This window comes from Rhinolophus sinicus, chromosome 2 (genome assembly GCF_057876585.1).
Source record: "Rhinolophus sinicus isolate RSI-liver-muscle chromosome 2, RSI-T2T, whole genome shotgun sequence".
Taxonomy (NCBI): domain Eukaryota; kingdom Metazoa; phylum Chordata; class Mammalia; order Chiroptera; family Rhinolophidae; genus Rhinolophus; species Rhinolophus sinicus.
The window spans coordinates 161,114,879-161,133,510 of NC_142502.1; the positions used below are offsets into that span (position 1 = coordinate 161,114,879).

Below are 18,632 nucleotides of genomic sequence, written 5' to 3' on the forward strand. Positions count from 1 at the left end.
CCCCTTCGTTACTTTTCTTTTTCAGTACCCTAAGAACTTTAAGTCAACTTGTCAAATTCCCCCATCCTCCATCTATCAGTGTGTTTATTTTTATTAGGATTACATTAAATTTATACATTAAATTATCAACTGTATGTAACATCTTTATTATGCTGTTATCCTCTTCAAGAACATGTCATGCCTTTCCATTTGCCGTTTATGTTCCTCAATAGCATTATACTGTAAAGCTTTCTTCATGTAGATTATATATTTCTCTTTTTATATGTCTTATTACTATTATCATGAGCAGTTTTCTTATGTTTTTCTTCTGACTTGTGTTGTTTTAACTATTGAAAGTGATTTCTGTATATTCACTTTGTAATGATGGTATTAGTCATCAATTCTATTACACTTACTGTGTCAAACCCTGTTTTATGCACTTACATACATTTATTCATTAAATCCTCATGACAATCCTAGAAAGTGAGTACTGAGTACTCTGAGGAAACGGAAGCTCTGAGAGGTTAAGTAACTTGCCCAAAGTCACACTGCTAGAATGTGGCAGATCCAAGGTTTCAGAGCCTATACCGTACATAGCTATCTAACTCTTGTTTGTATGAATATTTGTAAAGATCCTTTACAATGTGTTTTTGGTTGATTCTCTTCAGTTTTCCCCAAAGATATCGCATGGTTTTGATAGGACTGAATATTATAGAGTTGTCAGATTTCTCTAAATTTAAACATGGATTTAATGTATTTCCAATTAAAAAAAAAATCTGTTTTTTTTTTGTTTTTTTTTTATTGAGACTATTGAATCTTTTGAGCAATTGAGGGAGAATTGGCATTGTTAAAGTATAATTTTCATAAAGGTAAAATCATTACTTTCAGGAAAGTATAAAATGAGCATGTATAAAAGATACCATTTAATTCATAAATTAATAAGGGAATCAATAAGATGTTATGATCAGTTCAAAGAGCATCTGACAAAATTAGGGCATTTATCAGCAATTTAACAGAATGTCAGAATAAGATTACTGGAGAAGACATGATAGTTTAATGTCCAACGGATTATAAATCTTTAGGGTTATCTATTCCAGTGGATAGACATTATTTGTATCTCTACTCCACAAAAGCCTGCAAGTTTACAAGTAACTCCACTGAGTCTGGGACCTTAATGCATAGTAAACAAAGAGATGCACTAAGTTTATTCCTCTAGATCAGGGGTTGGCAAACTGTGATCTACAGGTCAAATCCATTCTGCCTCCTATTTTGTAAATAAAGTTTTATTGGAACACAACCATGCAATATTTTATTAGATTTATCCTAAGATATTTCATATTTTTCATACTATTAGAAATGATAATGTTTTTTAAATTTCAAATTCTAAGTGTTCATTGCTAGGCTTTAGAGCATATAGTTAATTTTCATGTGTTGACCTCATATTCTTGCTAAACTTAGCTCTTGTATCTTTTTCTAATAGATTTTGCAGGGTTTTACTGCATAGATAGGTAATGATGTCTTCTATGAATAAGACTGTTTTATTTCTTTCTTTCTAGTTGGCATGCTCTTTATTTCCTTGTCTTGTCTTATTGCATTGGCTTGACCCTCTAGTACAGTATTGAATAAGAGTAGTGAGAATTAACATGGTTATTTTGTACACTCACATAGCATTTGACTTTAAACCCTCAATAAAGTTTTGTTGAATTAATGAACTAAAACGATGCTGTTTTTTAATAATCCAAAGGCTGTGATCGTGTTTTCCTCTTTTTCTCTGTTTTCCTATTGGTAGCATTAGAAATGTTTCCAGGATAACCTAATGGAGATTTTAAATACGTATTGGACCAGTGCTCCATTTTTGTCACATTGGAGGTTAAAATTTCTGCCATTTTGAATGATCCATTTCCTTTTGGTGACATGAAACATAGGAATGCTGCACAACAGAAAAAGAAAATTCATGTTGTGGAAAACTCCCCTCTATCAGCTGTTTTGATGTGGTGGAGATTTGAGTACTTTCACACCCTGCTATACAAAGTTCTCAGGGGTTAGAAACTCCTGGTATTAGAATTCCAGGTTTAATAGCCATGTAAACTCTCACTATGTTCATTAATTAGAATACCCACCCTAAAAAGAGTGAGATTTTTCTAGATTAAAGAGGAAATCTCATTAATTTGAGCTTTACTGTTTTAGAGTTGTTGTTTTTAAAAATTCTGACAGTAAGACTGCAGACAAATTTACCTTCCTCCATGAATGTTCATTACAAATGAATCTTCTGAATTTATTCAGGTTCAGCTTAATAGAAATATTACTTGACAGTCATTTGTTTTAGTGTAGTTCATATTACTGATCATATTTATATGATAGGTCAGCTGATCTTTAAAAATTATATTTGTTCAAAAAGATTTCTTGTGAATTCAGATTGGTCTTTCTCCAATTATTTTGTATCCAGAAAGTGTTGGCTGTTTCTTAGATATTTGCCACTGGTATGTACACATTTGTTTAGCTGAGCACATCATCGCCGTAGCCTACCAAGGAAGAAGTTTATATATGAGGAGGTATCAACAGGCAGTTAAAAGATGGGAAATGTGTTTGGATGAGTGGTGACAAAAACCCAACACCTAGGGATGAGTTATCTCAACCGTCAGAAGTCTAGGATGAGTTGTATATCCTGGGCCTGGGTTTTATAATCCATCACTGGCTTGGGTGGTAGATATTTAAACAATGGGAAAAGTTAGCACATAAACATAGCTGGTGAAATGACAAGTGATTTCTTAGTGTACCAGGAAAGGGAAACAGTATTGGAGTTAGCAGTTCAGTGGCCAAATTGTATGTGGAAGTTTGGAAAACAGACTGAAGTGATTCAGTCCATAGACAATAAAACAATTGTATTAATAGGTAGAAAATCTGTGAACGTTTAATTCATTGTTTACTGAGGAGTTGATGTGTTTAGGGATGAGTTAATGAAAAAATCAGAGAGTTTGAAAATCAGTCAGTGCTCTTTCCCCTATGCAGCAAAAGATACACATTTTGGTTTTTCCTTTTTTGTCTTCATTTTTATGGAAGAGAATTTATTATTATATGAGCATTTTCTCACTGAATATTTGTTTTTAATATAAAGAGGCAAATTATTTACTTTTGAAGGTTCCTCTCTCTCCCCCCATGAAAAGGGAGTGCTGCTATTTGTTGTACTATCAGCAATCAATATCTACTGCTAACTATGGAAATATAGGAGTTGAGAATTTTATCATTTAACCACAAATGCAAAAGAATGCTATAATGTACTTTTTAGAACAAGTGTGATGATTTATAATGATCATATGTAATGGAATCATTTGTTGAGTTATGTTATTACAAGTAGAAATTATATAATTAGGCATATATAAAAACGCATCAAACTTTACACTTCAGTGTTCGCACTTTAAATTGTCCATCAACTTTTTTAAAAACTTTAAGAGTGGTGGTCAGGGTTTAGAAATTGTGTTTGATAATTGGGAGAGTTACACACTTTATAATACTATGGAGAGGATGTTCTTTACCTTAAAAAGTTGCGCAAGGACTGAAGCTTCTGGTTAAAAACAGCAATATTTTTAAACTTTGCCTTCAAATCACTCTATAGACTATTTGGAACAATTAAAGTCCAGCAGCTGAAAAGAGTATGTTATGGGCATGATTTTCATCATTCACTTCAAAGCAGAAATGTAAATTCATTAATCTTGTTCTTTGTGATGTTAGCTCTTTTGTTACTGTCGCATTTACCTTGGCCTGAGTGCTGGCAGTTTAATGGCACAGTGAAGATTACTGGAAAACATTAAGTTGTTTATCGTTAGTTGACATCGTGCTGAGGTTGATGGTAAAACAGAGTTTATAAATAGACTGGTCTGTGCATCGATTTAGAAATCTGCTCCGTTTTAGGGATGAATCTCATCATATGTCCGTTAAATGTTTACATTTGAAGTTTTTTATTTAACAGAGAATGGGTTCATCCTTTTGAAAAATGTAATGTTGAACATAGCTGTAGTACACCCCCATTGAAACTTTTGTTTTCAATATTAACTTTCTGAATAAATTGCCTTCCTATTGTTTGCTCAGCTTTATTTTTCTGGGTGTTATATTCCTTTTTAGAAACGGTCCTAAATGTTATTGATATAATTCATTTATATTTTAATCTGGAACGGGCTTCATGTTTTGAATAAGGATGTTTTAAAATAAGCATCCTTGAACATTTGCAGTGTTTAACATGAAACTTCTGTTCGTTTCTGAGAAGTGTTCCTATTTGTCCTTGCCTGCTACTTGAATTTTTATGATACTCTATCAGATGCAAATCATTAACTCTGAGATCTCCTCAGCATGACAGTGGAAAGAACACAAGGTCAAAGTAGTAATCCTTCAGGGATGAAAGAAAGTTGACTCTATTATGAGAAATCTAGGCAGTCAGACAAGGCATAACAATAGTTTCTAGAAATCTGGCCAAGTCGCTGAATAATTGCCTTGCTCTTTCAGTCCAAGAGATAAGCCCTAAGTTTGCATTCTCATCCTCATTAACCCGCTGGTGAGGGAAGGATGCTGTGCGTCTCTGCAAGGCTTCAGGACAGACCTTTTTTTAGTCTTTTTTTGAGTCGGGTGGTGCCTGTACCAATCAATCAGTAAGGTTTTAATTGAGTTCCAATTAAATGCTCAATATTGTGCTAATTAAGCACTTAGTGGATATAAAGCAGTATAAATTCATCACCAGAATTTTGCAGTATGACTGGGGAAATATAACCAACAAATCTAAAACAGAAAAATTAGAATACTGAATCATGTAATATTAATTTTTAGTCAAATTATCAGCATGGCTGGAGTAGGTAGAATGTTCATGATTAAATCCTAACTAATTCAGGCCATCTGACTATATGAAACAGGAAGATTTGATAGGCTGTCAAATGTTTCCCAAACCTACCTAACACAACAGTTGCTTGAGGTACTGTTTAAAATACAGATCCCCAAAATTCCTGTCCTGAAGATTTTGATTGCGTAGATCTAAGGCAGGACCCCAGAATCTGCCTTTTTGATGTGTAATAAGGTGATACTTCTGATCAGGCAAGTTTCGGAAAACATTGGTTAAGCGTCGAAAAGAGGGATTCAATGTATAAAATTGAGTTACTAGAAGAGACAAGTGATTTTTGTATCAAGTCCAGGAGATAACAGAGATTCACACCACCACCACCCCTGCCGAGTGATAGGTATTACACATCTCTAGGTAATTTGCCATTGAGGTTAAAGGACCATGAAGAGCGATAAGCAAATCTTGAAATTTCTAAGCTCATCTATTTAATGGGCAAAAAGTATTCTGGACTTCATTTCATCACTCATTCTTTTCCGCTCTAGGAAGTTGCTCCTAGTGGTCATTCATGTGGAGAGCAAGCAGGCAGACGTGAGTAAGGAGGAAGCATTGGAAATAGCATCTTGGCAGATGCAAGAGGAGACTCTTCCAAGTTTAAAGGGCAGCTGGCAAGACTGCCCAAACGCAGGAGTGGAGGAAGCAGGAGAATGAGTGAGCTGTTTAGTAATACAATGTTTTGTGGTCAAGATCAAGGGGCATGAAGTGAGAGTTGTGGGAAACCAAGACAAAGATAACAATAATAATTGTACACAACACATCTTATAAGGATCAAGGTCAGTAGTGCACATAAACTCTTGGTCCTCACGACATCCTCATCCGGAGATACAGAGGGAAGGTTGGTTATATGATTTCAGTTTTACAGATGGACACCTAGAGATGCTGGGAGAGGTGTCCTTGCCATAGTGATCTAGAGAAGAAAGTAAGAAAATGAGAGCCCGTAGATTTTCTCACCTATGGTGTTAGGTTGGATAAGTGTTGGGAAGATGGAGAAGAGCGGAAAGGACTATCTTGATGTTCAGTTGGTGTGTTTGTGAAATTTGGAACACATTTCAGCATAGATAAATGGGAAAAAAAGTTATCCACAGGTTAAAAAAAGTGATCTGGAGAGGGAATAATCAAAGGGGCCGAAATGTTGAGAGGGTTTTTAGCTGTGAGCAAAGAGAAAGATATTGCATGGGAGGTAGAATTTCAGGTTCAGCACAAGTGTATGATACAAAACCAGCGTTGTTGGTTTACGACGACTTATACGTAACATACTGATCATAATAATAGTCTCCACCACATCTTCTCTGGAACACATAATACTTTTTTAAATAGTCTGCAATGGAGAAAGTTTTACAAAATCAAACGTTGTCTAAGAATTTAGTCTGTGGTACTATTTTCCCCCCCACCGTTGTAGTAGAGACTAGAAAAGCAATAAAACAGGTTATTATAACCTGTCCATACATTCCAGTCTCACAGTGTCACTTGAAAATTGTTCCTTTCTCTACAGTTTGTACAACCTTATAGCTTGCCTCTTATGAATGATAGACTTGACTGTTTTTTAATTAGCACCTGATGATGTTTTTTTAAGGATTAAAAGAAATCAAAATGGGATTCTGAGTGCATCTAATTAATGCAGTCTCACAATACCAGTTAATGCTATAAAGTAAATGTGTTCACCCACAAGGCTTTTTAATAGATGGAGGAACTCTGTAATCAGAAAATTTAAGACATGTCCCAGAAATGATACTGAATACAATATTACAACAATATTGAGTATTGGTGACTTGAATGTAGGAAATCTTTATAAAAATTTTTAAATCTTAGTTGGGATAAAATACACATAAAATTTACCATCTTAACCATTTTTACATGTTCAGTTCAGTAGTGTTTAATGAATTCACATTGTACAACCAATCTCCAGAACTTTTTCATCTTGCAAAATTGAAACTTTCTACCCATTAAACAGTGACTCCCTAATTCTTCCTTCCCGCGATTCCTGGCAACCACCATTCCACTTTCTGTTTCTGAGTTTGACTATTCTTGATACCTCATCTAAGTGAAATCATACAATATTTGTTTTTTTGTGACTGGCTTATTTCTCTTGGCATAATGCCCCTTTATCCATGTTATAACATGTGTCAAAACATCCTTTCTTTTTATAGCTGAATAATATTCCATTGTATGTATATATTGCCATATTTGTTTATTCATCTGTCAGTGGACACTTGGGTCGCCTCACCTTTGGCTATTGTGTATAATGTTGCTATTAAATGGCTGTATGAAGTCAGACAATTAAGTTCACAAACTCATCCTAGAAAAAGTGCTATATACCTCATTGCTGAATAGCACTACGGTCACCTTCGAAATACTCCCTTTGGGAAGCTATGCACTGGCACCAGTGCCTAGTCCACCCTTCATAGCAATTTTGGAACTCTTTCTGGAATGGCCATCAGAGCTGTCATCGTATTACCCTTGATGTCCTGAATGTCATCAAAATGTCTTCTTTTCAATATTTCCTTTATCTTCAGGTAAAGAAAGAAGTCATTGGGAGCCAAATCAGGTGAGTAGGGAGGGTGTTCCAATATAGTTATTTGTTTACTGGCTAAAAACTCCCTCACAGACAGTGCTGTGTGAGCTGGTGCATTGTTGTGATACAAGAGCCATGACTTGTTGGCAGAAAGTTCAGGTCATCTAACTTTTTCACGCAGCCGTTTCAGCACTTCCAAATAGTAAACTTGGTTAACTCTTTGTCCAGTTGGTACAAATTCATAATGAATAATCCCTCTGATAGCAAAAAGAGGTTAGCCACATCGTTGCAACAAGTTCACGAACTTAATTGTCAGACCTTGTATGACATCTATTTGAGACCCTCTTTTCAATTCTTTTAAATATATACCCAGAAATGGAATTGTAGGATCATCTGGTAATTCTATTTTTAATTTTTTGAGGACCTACTACAAATTTTTTTTTCCCCTAGAAACATAGGGAATCTTAATTTCTTGTTTTAGTTGGACGGTAACTTCATTGGGAACCTTGCTGGTTCACTTCTTGGCCTCATTGTCCTCCAGTGTGAAGACATATTGTGCATAAACTTAAATCTTCTCATTTTATCCCTCCACAGTGTTGTGGATCCCTCCTCTCTCCACCTATCGTCACACCCCAATCCTATTCAAAATTAAATCTCCCACATTTTTCACTGAAATTGCTTGTAGATACGAGAACTAGGAAGACCCAGTTGGCTATGGAGGGTAACTCCCAATTTTATGTACACAAATTTACATTCACCCTGGCCTCTTTATCTGTGACATTTTCCTAAGTAAAACTACATTCTTCAGAATGTGAGCCTTTTCTTTACCCTATCTTACTTTTCATTAACTGAATCTTTTATTAATCGAATCCCTGTGCATTTGTATATAGTTACTAGACAGTAATTTTCATTGGTTGGTATTTAACTTTTTAAGTGAAATTGATTTTATTTTTTATTTGCTAGAATTGAGTCAAACCCATTTAACTTGCTAAATCCATGCCAAGTTAAGCAATAAAAGAGAGGGGGGAAAGTACTATTTAAAATTGCCTATTAAATATTGCCTTCTGTCTGCAATTTTTGTATACCGTGTTCACCTTCGTTACTGGCTTTAGATCCCGCTCCCACAGAGGATGTGACTGTACTGTACTTGTATACAGCCTCCTCAAACAAATCATAAACTCCTAGCAAGTAGAGATTATCTTTCCTTGCACCCCATTGGACCAGGAGAGCAAATCCCACCATGGCCTAGCCACAAACCTGGCCTTCTGCCGATCTCAGCGTTCTCTGTAAATGGCACTACCATTCATCCAGTTCATTGAGGTGAAACCTGCCTATCAGATGTTGATTCCTGCCTTTTCTTTAGCTTGGTGTCTAATCCACTAGTATCATCATCTTCTATGCTCGCAGTCTCTCCACGCCACCCTCATCTTCTGCTTAGACATCTACATTTGCCTCTCTGCTTATGCCCTTGCCTTTTTCATTCTATTTTCTATATAGGGCAGAAGGACCTTTTTAAAATACAGATGAGATGAACTTAGTTCCCTGCTTAAAGCTCATTAGTCATTTTCTACCACACTTAAAACAAGCCCAAACTTCTTACAATAGTTTATAAACACCAAACTAACTGGACCAGCCTGCCTCTCCAACCTCGTCTCCGGCTGCTTTCCTCCTTTCACTCAACCCTCACCTTGTGAACTTTCCTCCAACACCCAGACTTTGTCTTGCCCCAGGGTCTTGGTACGTACTGTTCACTCTGCCTGGAAGGGACATAATCAGTTGTTCAACAAATATTACATTTGCTGAGTGAGAGCTTCTTAAGGACATAGATTATACTAAATATCATGTCCCCAAAACAGATATAATTTACCATATCCGTATATCGATCAGAATGCTTAGTGCAGTAGTCCTCACCTGGAGGCCATTTCCCCCTACAGGGGACATTTGGCAATGTCTGAAGATATTATTGGTTGTCATAACTGGCAGTGTGCCATCAGCATCCAGTGGGGAAAAGCCAGGGATGCTGGTAAACATCCCGTAAGGCACAGGGCAGGACCCACAACCAAGCATTATCTGGCCCCAAATGTCAGTAGTGCTGAGGTTGAAAAACCTAGCTTTAGACAAATATATTTGAGTTGGGAGAAGTCAGTTTTAATAGCTCTGCTGGGCCTTCAAGTCTGTCACGTTATATAAAAAACCATTTAAATAATACTAGAAAAATGAATCCCCTTGATGAAAGACTGCCCACCCTCAGGGACCATGTGTTATTTCCATAAGAGGAAATGTCTCTATTATACTAATTTATGAACCAAGATTCTCCTGTTGGTAAGTGCCCTGCTCACTTCCTCACAATGCTAAGATGAGCTCAGACTTTCCATTTGTTCTTCCAATGATAAAATGACCACTAATCTCCAAAGTTAAAGGCATCGCTCTGGATCAGGTGAGAAATGTCCCTCTCCCTCCTCTGCCACTTCAAAGGTTCCTGAATAAACTCTATTTCCATGATAGCTAAAATTCTGCCTGTTATGGAGACATGATTCATTCTACTAAGAGTTCACCATTAATTTCAAGGTGATTGGGACTAACTACCATATTGCCTCTTTTTAAAGTCAAGAATCTATGGAATTTTAAATACATGCACACGTATTCACATACCCTTCAAAGACTACAATGTAAGACCATAAGGCTTTTCTATATGAAATATCCAGATATCCCTTTTATGAGACAAATATATACAGTAAAGATGCTTTGCCTCCTTTGAATAAAATGAAAGAAAACTGGCCAGATTCACCCAGGAAATGATGTGGGTGGAAGCTAAAGTATTTGTCAAAGTGATACCTGATTTGGGTCATTCAGGAAATGTTTAGGAAAATAAGAATGAGGCAGGCAGGACAAAGGAACTGGAAATTCTACCTCTGTGAATTTATGGAGCATGCTCTGTTGGAAAGACTATCAGGGATAAAGCTCCTGATGGTGATAACTAACAGAGCTAATGTCTTCAAGGGTCACCAAATTATTCTGCTGAGATACTGCCTGGCACAACTTACACTTAGCTGTAAATCACAAATGCAGAAAATTTAGCTTATGACACAAAGGGCAAACTTGATAACAAGTACTATACTTAACACTTCTCAAAGCACCTGAGGGATAATCATTAATTTTTCTTGCCACACACTTGGTCATTGTTATGAGCTGTAGTAAGATGATTAGTCAGAAGCACAGTTTCTGGGAAAATCATCAGAGATCACTAATAAAAAAAGTATTGCTGAGGAACATTACTGCAACAGGCAGAAGTCCAGTGGCCAAGCAAAAACAACTGCCAAAAAAAAGGACATTAGCAGGTACCAGAGAAGAGTAAGAAAGCTAGTAAATAACTCAGAACCAGGAGACTAATGATATCCCAGATGAATGGGGAAGCGTGAGGTGAGTCTCCTTTCTAACCAACACCGAGAGATGCCTAAAGTGCACTGCAAAATTAAAATTACATAATGGGCATTCATTAATAAGGATGACTCATTCTTAAAGAGTAATTACAAAGTACTTTTCACATCAGTTATCTTTTAGACTTCACAGTGCCCTCATGAGATGAGTTGTATTATTAACTCCATTTGATACACGAGGAAATGAAGGCTCAGAGAGGTTAAATACTTGTCCCAATGTCACCAGCTCGATCTTGACTGCAAAGCCTGCGCTCTTACCAGTAGGCCAGGGTTTTTCCACCTCAGCACTGTTGACGTTGTGGGCTGGGTAATTCTTTGTTGTGAGGGGTCGCCCTGTGTCCTGTAGGATGTTCAGCAGCATCTCTGCCCTCTACCAACTGGAGGCCAGTAGCACTCCCTTTCAGTTGTGACAACCAAAAATGTTTCTAGACATGACCAGATGTCTCCGGGGGGGTAAAATCACCCCAGGTTTAGAACCACTGATCTAAAGACTGAAATTTCTCAGTATGAATCTTGTGGGCAGCAAGAGGAATGTCCTGTTGTCCCATTGCAGCTAGTCCCAATATTTGGCTGGAAGGTCTTGTTTATGGGGGAAAATCCATAACAACTTCTCTTAGAACTTTCCTAAACCTGATCGTGGTAGCCTTGTAGCAATCTAGTGAACGAGGACAGGCCAAAATGGATTATGGATGGTTACTTAGAGTCATTGTTTCATTCAGCCACTTATTCAACAAATAAACCTAACAGTTCCTGGGAGAGTGGTTTCATAGTGGCGCCAGTGTTTGAGCTGAAGGAAGTTTAGAGGGAAGATTATGCGTTTCCTTAAGATGACCTTGGAGGATGATGAATTCATGCAGATAACATGACATGTTAGTAGGCTAGGAATAGCAGGCTGATGGCCCATGCCACAAACATATTCCAGTCTCAAGGACTTGCATTCATTGGTCATCTTTGTAAGTCAACCCATTTGCAAGCAGCCTTGGTGTTTACTTTCACTATTGAGTTAACTATTGCCTTGAAAGTACTGTTTATCTCAGCCCACATGGTAATTGACTTAAATTTAAAATCAAATCAACAAACGTTTGCATTCCAGTAAGGCTCTGTAGGAGATAAAACGACTTGGTTTACATAAAAAGATAAATAGCAATCAAGGCAACATATCTTAGGTGCCAAATGAGTGGTTCAGATAATAAATACTATGGGATGAGAGGATGGAGAGATTGCCACAACCTAGAATTGTCAGGGAGAACTTCACGGAGTCAGTTGATGAGCTGAGCCTTAATGGATAAGTAGAAATAATATATAATCTTTATAATAGCTTTGATTAATTAATATAGCATCCCATGTAAAAAGTACCGTTTAGATTATTTTAATGCCATCTAGTTTCATCATTTTGGAATATGTCTAATAAGATATAAAAATCCAATTAGAAGCCCATCCATGATGACTTCATTGTCTGCTCAACCAAGAAAACTCATAAGCGAAAAGGGTGTTTAGCTCATTGTCTGAGGGAGGTTCATAGGAATGGTTTCAGTGACCCCATTGCTTTGATGAGCCCTCACGGAATCACCCTTCTCTGAACAAAGATGCTTTCATAGGAAACAGGGCTCCAGATTTGGAGAGGCCTGAGTGTGTGCAGCCTGCCTGTGTGACTGTGGACATTGCATATCCGCAGCAGGGCTGTGGCAGGCACAGTGATCAATACGGGCTGCAGAGGCCTGTGCTTCTTAAGGCCCTGCCTGGTTTCTTCCACAATCCCAGTCATCCCGTAGACGGATAATTCCACATAAAATGGATGTAACAGATGTTCCTGGACCTCACTGCTGGAGGTGTTGAATGGCAAATGAACAAACAAACTTGGGGAGGGGGAAGGAGAGGGGGCGGGGGAACCACCAATCTCCATTCCTAGGGACTCAGAGGAATCCTTTTTTCCTTCCTCCATGTGAAAATATAAACAGTTGACTTATAAACAGTTGTCACTTTTTGACTTATAAAGATTCACAGTCTTTTCCTTTTGTTTACTTTGATGACCTTTGAAATAAGCTACAACCCAAAGAGTCAAAAAAAAAAAAAATTTCCATCTTCACTTTTCAGAAAGAGGACTCTTTGTTACCACAGTGTGCTGGCAGCGGGCAGACTTGCAAGACTCGCTCCAGCCCAGGCCCAGGTTTTCAGGGCCTTTTGCCCCCAACCCCCCTCACTGGGCAGCTTGGAGTAATGTGCATTCCCAGTCTGAAGGCCAGAGGCTGAAAGCCAAACGGTTTTCTGAGGGTCAAATCTTTTATAAGGCAAATTTTACAGCTGCTTTAAAATCTGGGAAACGCAAATTAATATAATCACTTTGCATTTCGCATTTCCTTTGGCTTTGCTTGCTGAAGACAACACTGGCGATATTATTGCAGCTCTCCAGAAAATGCTGTTACCCACCTCCCCTGTGGCCAGCCTTCCTACCCTCAGTAGGTCTCTCCCCTGAACTGCTCTTCCACTCACGTTGGGCACAGATCTGAAAAGTCAAAGGAGGAAACCAAGGGAAGCCTTGGAAAAGTTGTAACATCCTCTTTCATGCGTTGAAAAGTTACTTTTCTTGGATTTCTATCTCTTGGTGAAAAATAACGCACAGCCAGCCGTCTGCCCCAATAATTAGCATGTGAATTCTCATACTGAGTATGGAATTAGAGAATACATGATAAAAAGAACATTATTTAGCTTTTATCGTTTTCTGAATCCAAAAATAATGCATTCTTCCTTTGTGGTGATAGGATAGTCTGTATTCTTGATTGTGGTGGTGGTTACACAAATCCATACGTAGGGTAAAATTGCTCCCTCCTCCACACACACACACACACACACACACACACACACACACGAATACATGTAAACAATGGCAAAACTGAATAGGATATGTAGTCTAGTTAACAGTAATGTGCCTCTTGTCAGGTTTCTGGTTTTGATATAGTACTGCAGTTATACAAGAGGTCACAACTGGGGAAGCTGAAAAGTACAACTCTACTTTTGCAACTTGTTATAAGGCTATAATTATTTTTTTTAAATAAAGCTAAGTAATTAATTAAAAAATAAAACTAAATTTTAAAAAATCGTCCCAAATTTGGTCAGTGGGAAGCCCATTCAAAAAGTAAATAAAATATAATAAAAAACAAAAATCCCACCCCCACTGTTAATAATTTGGCATCAATAAAAATGGGACCACACTATTTTTGTAACTTGCTTTTTCATTTATCAGTATGTCTTGGAGATAGTCTCATGTCAATCTGTATAAATCTACAACATTCTTTTTAATGGCTATACAGCTTGGCTGTATACGATGGGATACTGTAGGAATATCTCATAATGTTTTCAGTTGGGCCTGTGTTTGTTGTTTCTGAATTTTTCTGTTATAGTCAGTGCTGCTGAAGATCATCCCTGGGTAGGGTTTCTGGGCGGGAATTGTTTTTGCTTTCCTGTTCCCGAATCCCAAGATAGAAACTGTTTTCTATTCTCCACGATGAATCGTTTCCACAAAGTGACGGCTGATACTGCCAACCACCTGGGTTCAAGTAGATGATTTTCCCAATTTCCTGACCAACTTTTCTTGGGATTCGGGAATGGGAATATGAAAAAATTCACGAGAACAGGCAGGACTTCCCGCCCGGAAACCCTATCCCTGGGCATCTATATCTTTGCCCATATCTCTGTAAGTGTTTCTGTGAGGTGAATTCCTAGAAGTGGGTATTGCCAGACTGAAGAAAGTGCATGTTTTCCATTTTTATAGCTACTGCCCGACTTCCAAGCTGCTGCTTTGTCCAACTGCAGGGGAGACTCTTGTATAGAATAAATTGTATGTGCAACAAGATGGCCCTGCTGGTTACCCCCCGAAATGGTTGTGACAATTTATGCTCCCACCAATGATGAATGAGCGTATCCGTTTCCTTACCTAGTTATTAGTTGGGTCGTACCCTTTTTAAAAATAAAAATAAAAGTCTGTGCAAATCAATGTTTTTTGAAAAATTTATTGTTTTAATTGCCCTTCCTTAAACATGAATGAAATTAAACATTTCTTCATATGTTGATTGGCTATTTGTAGTTCATCTGTGAATTGCTTGTTTATATTCTTTGCTAAATATTTGCAGTTCCCAAAGTGTTTGCCAAAGCATTGTGGGATATTTTAAATTTGGGGGAGAAGCACAGTGACATTTGCCATCTGTGAGATGTTATGGGAACTACTAGCTTGAAGAATTTACAGTTATTAACATTAGCTTACACTGCATTCCTTTTGAAGATGCTATATATCTTTGCAAAGTTGAGTATTTGATAGTTACTGTGATAAAAAGCAAGTACCATGAGAAAATCATAGTGGAACAGGAATGAGGGTGCTGGGGTCCAATGATTCCACCAAAGGTTGGGAAGTTATGAACTATCCAACAGACACACAAATCCCATTTGTACGTTATTTGTGGTTATTAAAAAATGAAATCAAAATGTTTTCCTTCAACTTATGTGTATTATTTTTTCAAACAGTTTCTAAGTTGTTAGAGCATAAATACTTATTAGGTTGTTTAGACCTAACTACTTAATAAGTGGAACTATTGGGTATTTCTTTTGGCTTAGATGTACCATGAAAACATTATCGAGGTGCTAAGGGTGCTATGAATAGAGAAAGTTTGTAACTCCCTGCCATTTTTCATTCAGTTACTTTCAGTTTGTTATTAATTTGTGAGTGCTTTGTTCCTTAGGGGAATTAGCAAATACTTTACCCCTTTCAGCCTTTACTTTTGCATATTTATATAGTTTTTACTATACAAAAGTTTTCAGTTTTTATGTTGACATACATCTTTTGTGTGTGTGTGTGTTCATTCTTAGAAAGCCCTTTTTTACCTGAAGATTATAAAACATTTTCCTGTTTTCTTCTAGCATTTTTATAGTTTTTTCTTTTTTACATTTAATTATTTTCTCCATCTGGAATTTATTTCAGTACAAGGCTTTGGGTAGGGATCCAACTATATTATTTCCAAAAGAACTAGCTGGTTGTCTTAATACCATTTACCGAATAAGTCAATCTTTTCACTACCGTTGAAATGTTACTTTTATCATCTACTGAATTTCCAGCAAGTTTATTTCTGGAACCTCTATCTCTGACCCTCTATCTCTCTTACAGCACTTACTGTTTTTTTACCTTGAATTTTAGTTTTTTTGTGTTTTTTTCCCCCTTCTTCCGCCTCCTCCCCGCTCCAGTTCAAGCTGTTGTTTCTCAGTCTAGTTGTGTAGGACACAGCTCCCTGGCCCATGCTGGTATTATGAGCCTTGCGCTCACCCGGCTGAGGCAGTCGGTCTCAGGTCAGCTGCTCACAGCAGCTCAAGGCAGCTCTCGCTGGTTGCCGCCAGCCACTCACGCCAACCTCCAGCTGCTCACAGCAGCCCAGCTCCAGGGAGAGCTGTTGTTCGCGATCTTAGCTGTAGAGGGCACAGCTCACTGGCCCATGTGGGAATCGAACCAGCGACCTCGGCGCTAGGAGCACAGCGCTCCGGCCACCTGAACCCGGACCACCGGACCGGCCCAAATTTTAGTTATTTTATATACATATCTTATTTCCTGCAATAGATCATAAACTTTTTTATATTGATTTCATCGCTGTGTCGTATAGCTGCTGTCTTTTCTCTTTCCCTTGTTCTCTCCTTCTCTAATTTTTTTTAAAACTTTTATGATAAAAAATTTAAATATACACAAATGTGGACAAAATAATATAATAAATCCCATGTATCCATCACTCAGCTTCAACAATTATTGATTGATGACTAATTTTGTTTGTCATACCATCACCAACTTCCCTCCTTCCATAGTGTTTTAAAGTTAATTATCTTGACTGAGCCAGTTATCTGTATTATTTTTCATTAATAAGTTTTTTGTTTTTTTTAATTCTTAGTTTATTAGTCCTCTCATGACAAATCTGCTCAATCACCACAGTCACTGATGAATCTTTACTCATTCTGTCATCCAATCTCCACCTCACTTTTTGCCAGCGCCAACATTGGCCTTTGCAGTCCCCCTAACTTTCTTCATTCTGATCTTGCGTTCCTTTCGCTGTTTTCTTGAGGTCTTTTTCTTCTCATACAGGCCATGTCTTGCAAGACTATGTTTGGGTTCATTTTTCTTTGCATAATCCAAGGAATCATAAATCATGACAAAGCCAGTTGTCTTGCCATCACCGAAATGGGTTCTGAATCCAAATACAAAGATGACATCTGGTGTGGTCTTGTGCACTTTGGCTAGTTTTTCCCGAATTTCTGTCTTAGGTACTGTTGCCTTCCCAAGGTGAAGGACGTCAATGACCATCTGTTTCCGTTGAAGTGGTCGATTGGTCATAAACTTCCTGGTCCGAGTAGTTACTGTGTCGTTCATGATGGCAGCCGGCCTTCAAGCAGCCAGGGGGTAAAAGAGCTCATTAATAAGTTTTGTTACATCAAAGAGTTTCTTACTGATCTCAATATTGTCTTTAAGGACACTTAATAGGTGAAGATTCAGATATATAGAAAAGATAAATTATCAAGTATTAAGCTTCTCCTAAAGAATTTAAACTGGGACTTATTTTACAAATAAATAATTTGTAATTTAAAAATTTTATATATAGCTTTTCAAAAATGTATCTGTGTTCTAAAGCTAGGAACTCTTTATTAGGACAGATATTATATTGTTAATTAAATGGTTAATTTTTTAAATGCAAGTCTTTGTATGTCGGGTTAAGATTGACTACCTTTGACATCACTTTCTAAACCTCACCCTTACCCAACAGCTCAGGGCTCTTGACCTTCTGAGTGATGGGACTCCGAACCGCATCATAAAATTTGGAGCACCAGGCCAGAGATGATCCAGGACAAGTGTATACTCAACTCTCTTTTCATTACTGTGTATTTCCCCCAACCCCTTTGTATGGAAAGAGTGTAGAGAGGTAGCTTTTAGCACCCCAGCTGCTGCAGCAAATATATTCTGCCTCCGCCACCCCTGGCAAGGAGGCATGGTGGAATGAATAAATAAATGCTCTCTTTATCGAGCCCCTCTGTCTAACAGACAAAGCTGCGTGTCCCTGGGGCCCAGGGGCTATGGAGAACAGGACACAGTACTTTCCTTCAAAGAGCTATACTCCAGGAAAGGGAAATTGTAGATTGATAACCATGATGACAGGATTTAAAAAGTTAAAAAAAAAATCAAATGAAATGAACAGAGTAGAAAGAGTAAATAAGTCTTAGGGTGGGGATGGGGGCTGTTGAAGAAAGCTGAGGAAGGTTTTATAGAGGAGGTGGTATTTAGACTGGGCCATACAGTATGAATGGAATTTCAATAGGCGGAGTTGGAGATAATGGGGGAGAAATGGAAGGAACATCCTGGACAGAAAAGCATTTGTAAGTTGTCAAGAATGGGAAATCGTCCATCCCATGTGGCCACAGAACAAGTACATTAAATGGAGGAAGGAGGGGCTCAAACTAGAAAGGCAGGTTGAGCCTTCAGTGCCCAGCAAATTTTTTTTAAGATTTTTATTAAAATATAGCTAATATACAATAGTCTATTAGTTTCAGGTGTACACCACAGTTATTCAACATTTGTATACCTAAAGAAGTTATCACCATAAGTCCAGCAACCATCTGACACCGTACTATGCTATCACAATATTTTTTTTTTTTTTTTTTTTTTTTAAAGATTTTATTGGGGAAGGGGAACAGGACTTTATTGGGGAACAATGGTCAAATTGTTGTCCTTTCAATCTTAGTTGTGGAGGGTTCTGTTCAGCTTCAAGTTGTTGTTCTTTCAGTCTTAGTTGTGGAGGGCGCAGCTCAG

General features: G+C 37.6%; 1 protein-coding gene and 1 pseudogene across 3 annotated transcripts in view; one reads left to right on the forward strand and one right to left on the reverse strand.

The window, feature by feature from the left end:
* Positions 1-18,632, forward strand: part of THADA (THADA armadillo repeat containing) — a 294,124-nt gene that overhangs the window by 177,498 nt on the left and 97,994 nt on the right. The window lies entirely within an intron of this gene.
* On the reverse strand, positions 16,803-17,201 carry LOC141571823 (small ribosomal subunit protein eS24 pseudogene; annotated as a pseudogene).